Genomic DNA, 6,128 nt, shown 5'->3' with positions numbered 1-6,128 from the left:
TCATTGTGCTCATCCGATGATCTGCGAGGCGGTTTTTTTTTTTGAGAGAGAGGAGGCGGCGGATATTTTCTAATTATCCGCCGATCGATCGTAGAGTCGTCCATAAAAAATGGCCCAAAACAGCCTGTAGGCCGTACGCGGGCCAAATGTGCTGGTGGGCTGGCACGCTGTAGTGCTTGCCTGGGTCTTCGAGAGAGGTACGCGTGCTGTCGTGGGCCGTGTTGTCCCCTGTCTGCTCGCAACCGCCTCCTCGTCGAAAAATAAAATGTTCGCAACCGCCCGGTGCCACTTCTCGCTCCCTTCCGGCCACGATACGTCGCGCAGACGCGATCACAGCCTCCCCGCACCACCGATACCTTAGCGCCGCCTCGTCCTCGCCCTCGCCCTCGCCGCGCCTCCGCGAGACGGGACCCCGCCATGCCGATCTCATCCTCCCTCTCCGCGCGCCTCGGCCCCGGTCTCGCGGCCGCGCCCGCACGGTGGAGCCCTTACGCCCGTCCCTCCGAACCCCGCAGGGGCGGCGCTGGAAGCGGCTGCGCCAAGGCCTCCCGCCCGCCCCTCCGCCTCGAGCCTGCGACGGCGAGACTCCTAGGCCCCGCGCGGAGGGCTGAATCCCGCGGATCGAGTCGCGGCGCCGCGTTCGGCGCCGCAGCCCCTACACCTGCACGACGGCTGTTTGGAGATCTGAAGAAGTCGGACCAGAAGACGGATCCCAAGCCGGCGGGCACGAATCCAGAGCCAATCCAGGAGCCGCGCGTCGAGGAGAGCCGTGGCTGCGGCGGTTTCGCTTTCCTCTGCGCCCTCGCTGGACACAAGGAGGTGCGTGACTATTTCCCTGCGACCCTGCCCCTCTTCGAAATCGATTGTCGTAACGCCGCGCTGTTCTGATTGGATACTCAGATACTTGTGCGTCAAAATTAGCAAGCCCGCATTTACTTTGCAATTGCAAATAATTTGTAATTGCTTGGATAATTAGCAACCCCGTTGCGACTTTGTAATTGCAAATAATTTGTAATTGCTTGGATAATTAGCAACCCCGTTGTTACTTTGTATAACTGTTAAGAATCTGCTTTGCTGCGAGTAATTATGAAATGCTACGGGCTCTTACGGTTTTTTTTATCGGATGCTGCAGGCTATTACTGGAATCTCTATGCCGATGGGGTCCGACAAAGCTCTACTCTGGCAGTGCCGATGGCTCTGTTCGCGTATGGGACGGCAACTCTGGCAAGGTAGCTGGGCTATCCGCTCTCGGGATTCCCCTCAGACTCTTTATGCTCGGTTCACCTTTGGGGTCGTGTCTGCGTTGATTCCTGCATTGCCTCTGGTGGTTGATTTCTGCTGCCTGATCAATTTGGGAGTAACTCTGGTTGCTTGAGGTGGTCGATGTGCCGATGGGCTCAAATAGTGCATCGCCTATGATGGTTGATGTGTGCTGACTGCTTGATCAATTGGGGAGCTCTCTCATTCCTCAGTGCGTCTGATGTACTTGTTGATTCAGATCAGGTTGTCATTTGGCACGCCTGGGGTTGACGACATGTCAGATTGATTTGCCTTGGAGGCTTTTCGCCTGCTTGTGGTAATCAGTGTCCACCGGATCAGTCTCAGGAGGTGATCAGGCTGGTTGACTGACAAGCAAAGCTCTCTGGGGTTAAAGTTGTACTCTCATTGCCAGATGGCCATGCATTTAATAGCAAGAAAGAAAAAGAGTAAAAAAAATGAAAAGAGAGATGAGCTTTAAGGAGAGAAGGTTCTTCAAGAAAATGGAGAAACTTTATGAAAAGATTGCTGTGTAGTAGAGAAAAAAAGGAGAGAGTTTCTAATCTACTATGTTGCCCTTTCTATTCTTAATGTTTTTGCAATAGTGCGTTGATGTCATCAAGATAGGAGGGAAGATTGGTTGTATGATCACTCATGACAAGTGGGTATTTATTGGAATCCCAAAATCCGTGGAGGTATTCTCAATTTTACTATGAGTGCAAGTCAATTTTATGCTATATATTGAAGCGCTATTGGGTGTTGAACTATTGTTCTTTGTTGTTCCGATGGCTTCTAGGCATGGAACATACAGACAGGGATGAAGCTAAGTCTTCAGGGGCCTTCTGGGCTTGTTTGTTCCATGACTATCAAGGATGAGATGCTGTTTGCTGGCACGGCGGACGGCCGCATCATGGCTTGGAAATTTCCTGCTAAGGAGATCAACTTGGAACCGGTGGCAATCCTCGCTGGCCACGACCGTCATGTGATTTCACTTGCTGGCTCAGCAAATAGGCTTTACTCTGGTTCACTTGACAAGACAATCGGAGTATGAAAATGCTGCAGACCTGCTGATTTCTGTTGGCTGCTAAACATTATGTTTGTGTCTGATATATTCTTGGTATTTATCAGGTATGGGACCTTAAAAATCTTCAGTGTGTCCAAACACTCTCTGAGCATAAAGCTGCTGTTACTTCTGTGCTTTGTTGGGATCAGAAGTTACTATCTTGCTCTCTGGATAAGACCGTAAAGGTCTGGGCTGCTTCAGAATCTGGAAACCTTCAACTCATGCATACCCATTCCGAGGAGCATGTAAGTTCTGCAGACTTAATCTACATGGATATTTCCATCAGCGTTATTTTCTGAAAACTTCATTGAAAATTCGAACATGAAAGATTGTATTAGCTGCAACTTTGTGTTTTTATCAGTGATAGTATGATATTGTCCTTAACTAGTCTGATTGAACAGTGTAAACTGTATGTGTTGAATATTTATGGCTTATGTATTTCTTCAGGGGCAGTAACATAGATGATATTAAGGCTAATTTTAGTACTAGGTTAGGTAAATATTTCGTGGTGATGAGTAGGCTAATCTTTAGCCAGAGAAGGTGCACGATTATGTGCAAAATCATGGGTGTAGCTTAGGTATCAGTCGACTGAGATATAATCAAGTCTCAGTCAAGTGACATAACATTCAAGAGGGAAAAAGAAAAAAACTGAAAAGAAAATTTTGCACGGATCTCAATGTAGTATCTGAAGGGGAGCCTTGGCGCAGTGGTAAAGCTGCTGCCTTGTGACCATGAGGTCATGGGTTCAAGTCCTGGAAACAGCCTCTTACAGAAATGTAGGGAAAGGCTGCGTACTATAGACCCAAAGTGGTCGGACCCTTCCCTGGACCCTGCGCAAGCGGGAGCTACATGCACTAGGTTGCCCTTTATCTCAATGTAGTATCTCACGGATATAGCATCGACTGAGACTTAACGAAGTCTCAGTCGACTGAGACTTAGCAAGACTGTTACTGAATTGCACTTGCTACATATAACTATGTTGTCGTACTTTTGTTTTTCTTTATTTCGTTTAATTTTTTGCTTGATATGTGCTAGTGGACTTCTATCTGTTCTCACTGATCCGACAATTCAACCTAGTCACAATTACTTGTCTAAAATCAAGTGGAAGATCTTTGCAGCTACTTGATATGTGTTACTGGATTAAGCAGCTTCTATCTGTTCTCAAGTGATCCTACAATTCCAGTAGTCACAGTAACTTGTCTAAAATCAAATGGAAGATCTTTTCTCATAGTTATTATCGCTGGATCAATCTTCTGATGTTATTGCCGTCGGTGCATGAAGGTCTCCATTTCTGGAAGTTGTGACTCCATCTGCATTCGGTCAAGCATTATAGTTTGCACAGTATGGCCTTTGTTACATGTTTGGCACGTAGTCGGTGTTCTTCCTAGTATGCTGGGAATTTATCTGCTGCTATCGAGCAGCAGATAAAGGGTTTGAGCCTAATAGAAGCTCTGTTTCTTGGGAACTTTAGATGGCTGCCATCAGCCCATCAGTCTGCTGAGCTCATCTGTTTCCCTGAAGAGTTAGTATGGGAGTATCAGATAGACATGTATCAGCAACGTCATTGAGCTCATCTGTTTCCCTGACTGAAGAGTTAGCAAGGGAGTACCAAATAAAAATGTACCGGCAACGTCAGAATTGTTAGGAACCGTCATACAGCAGGAACTAGATGCAACACCAGAGCAATTTGTTCTTCGAAAGTCTGAATGTCCCTATGTCCGGTTATTGGCTTTCTCAATATTTCCCTTCCTGGAAGCATGTTTGTCAGTGTACGTTCGTAAGCTCTGTTGAGATTTAGTGCATGATGCTATTGTCCTTGATAAACTTTCTGCTTTGTTATGGTTCTTGGGCAATGGTTTGTTCCTGAACTTCCTTTCCAACAGTGTTAATCAGTTGTTGGTTTCAAGTGTTGCTAAACCTGCATCCACCCTCCGTTGCAGGGACTACGCACCCTCTTTGGCATGCATCGTCCGGGAAAGACACCGGTTCTGCTTTGCTCCCTCCACAAGAGCAACTGCGTCCGCCTGTTGGACCTGCCATCGTGAGTGCCATTCAGAACACGCTGTCAGTTGTTCTGCTTCCTCCTTTCCAGTAACCTACAATTACTTGTTCCCGTCTTTCAGGTAAGAGGAGATGGGCACGCTCTCCTCCAAAACAGAAGTGAAGACCATCGAACTCGCCCAAGGACCATCGAGGCTGCTTTTCACTGGAGATGGCACGGGCGAGCTGAAGGTGTGGACGTGGGCGCCCCAGGACGAGGAGTCCTCCAGCACCGGCGCTGCTGTAAACGTCAGCTAGACATGTAGTATAGTCGATCATGCTCATGCATGCGCTGAGCTGAGTCCACCGCTGTAATGTCTGTAAATTATTTGCCATCAAAGTGAAATAACTAGTCGTCATTTCCCCGTGCACGGCCTGGAAAGCCTGACGAGGAGTAATCCATCCATCCATTTCGCCGCCGCGCCATAAACTACTACGGCCCGCTTGAGTTGCGTGCCATCCATGACGTCAACTTATATATGGTATGGTGTGGCGTCCAAACAAGTGGTTGCTCCATTTACGTACCAGAGCACAACGGTATGGCAAGCATCTACAGTAGCTTTACTAAGAGGCCTCAACCATGCTTGCCCTGAAGCATCGCTGCCTAACAATTCTAGTTCGTGCGATCCAATGATAGGCTCTGGCATGGGCTTCCGTATGTGCGATGGTCACCGATGCTAATCTAGTCTGGTATATGACCGACCGCCTTTTATTCAGGTCAGCAGTGCTGTTTACCTTTGCTAGTTTGCTTCCTGAATATACGTACACAACGTGGTTTAGTCAGCGGCCCGGTGCATGCATCTGGCAAGTGCTTGCGAAAACAAGCAAAAGTTCTGGCCGAACCGCTCTCTACTTATAGCGGCCGGCCGGGCAGCAGCTGGAGTTCCAGAGAACCTGAGCATGCACGTACCTCTCCCCCATTTACATGCCGATGCTGCGGTGCTCCACTGTTGACAAATTGGCCTGGCTGTCCGCGCGCGGATAGTGGTGGTAGTAAACTCATTCGCACCAATGGTAACGTGTGGCTAATTCCCGGCCGACAGGGTTACATCTCTGTCGACTCAACTTAGCGCGGCGTCAAGCTGAAGCTGCAGTCTCAAGTTGTGTGCGATTTTAGCAGGTGCCTATCTTTTTTTTCTTTCTTTCTTGTTTGAGTTGGAGGAGCCTATCTTGTTATCGGCGTCAAATGATAGTTAATCGTGTGTTGGCCATTTGGCCTCGTATTTTAAGCAGATGCCAGTGCAGTTTTAGGAAACACGTCTCAATCTGTGCTAAATCTCGAAGCAAAAGACAGTTGGACCTTTTTTATTTCAGTAAAAACGAAACGTCCATTGCAAATGACGGTGCCCGCCTTTGTCAAGCAAACGAACGTGGCGTGAGTTGTCGCCTTGCATGTTCTTTCCATCACACGCCCACTTTTTTTTCCATGAAACTTTCGACGTGTTCATCATGCCATGGAGGTACGAAGAACACAAAAACAACAAAAAAATACATTTTATGTCTGTAGACCACCTAGCGACGACTACAAACACTGGAGCGAGTAGAAGGCGCGTCGCCGTCATCGCCTTCCCTCATCGGAGTCGGGCCAAACTTGTTCTAGTAGACAGTCGGAAGTTGTCGTGCTAAGACCCACCAGAACCAGTGCATGATACAACAACCGCTGCCGATGAAAAAAAGTATAGATCAAAAGAAAACAACCTATAGACATGTAAACAAAGATGGAAAAACAAAATACCGGATCCAAACAGATCCACTGAAGACCAGCACT

At 47.9% G+C, this 6,128-nt stretch overlaps 1 pseudogene; it reads left to right on the top strand.

The window, feature by feature from the left end:
- The first annotated feature begins 295 nt into the window (after positions 1-295).
- Positions 296-4,758, top strand: LOC119275094 (annotated as a pseudogene).
- The last annotated feature ends 1,370 nt before the right edge of the window (positions 4,759-6,128 follow it).

The sequence above is a fragment of the Triticum dicoccoides genome, chromosome 3B, assembly GCF_002162155.2.
Source record: "Triticum dicoccoides isolate Atlit2015 ecotype Zavitan chromosome 3B, WEW_v2.0, whole genome shotgun sequence".
NCBI lineage: Eukaryota > Viridiplantae > Streptophyta > Magnoliopsida > Poales > Poaceae > Triticum > Triticum dicoccoides.
Note: the sequence above shows the minus strand (reverse complement) of the source record. Positions and strands in the feature narration are given on the sequence as shown.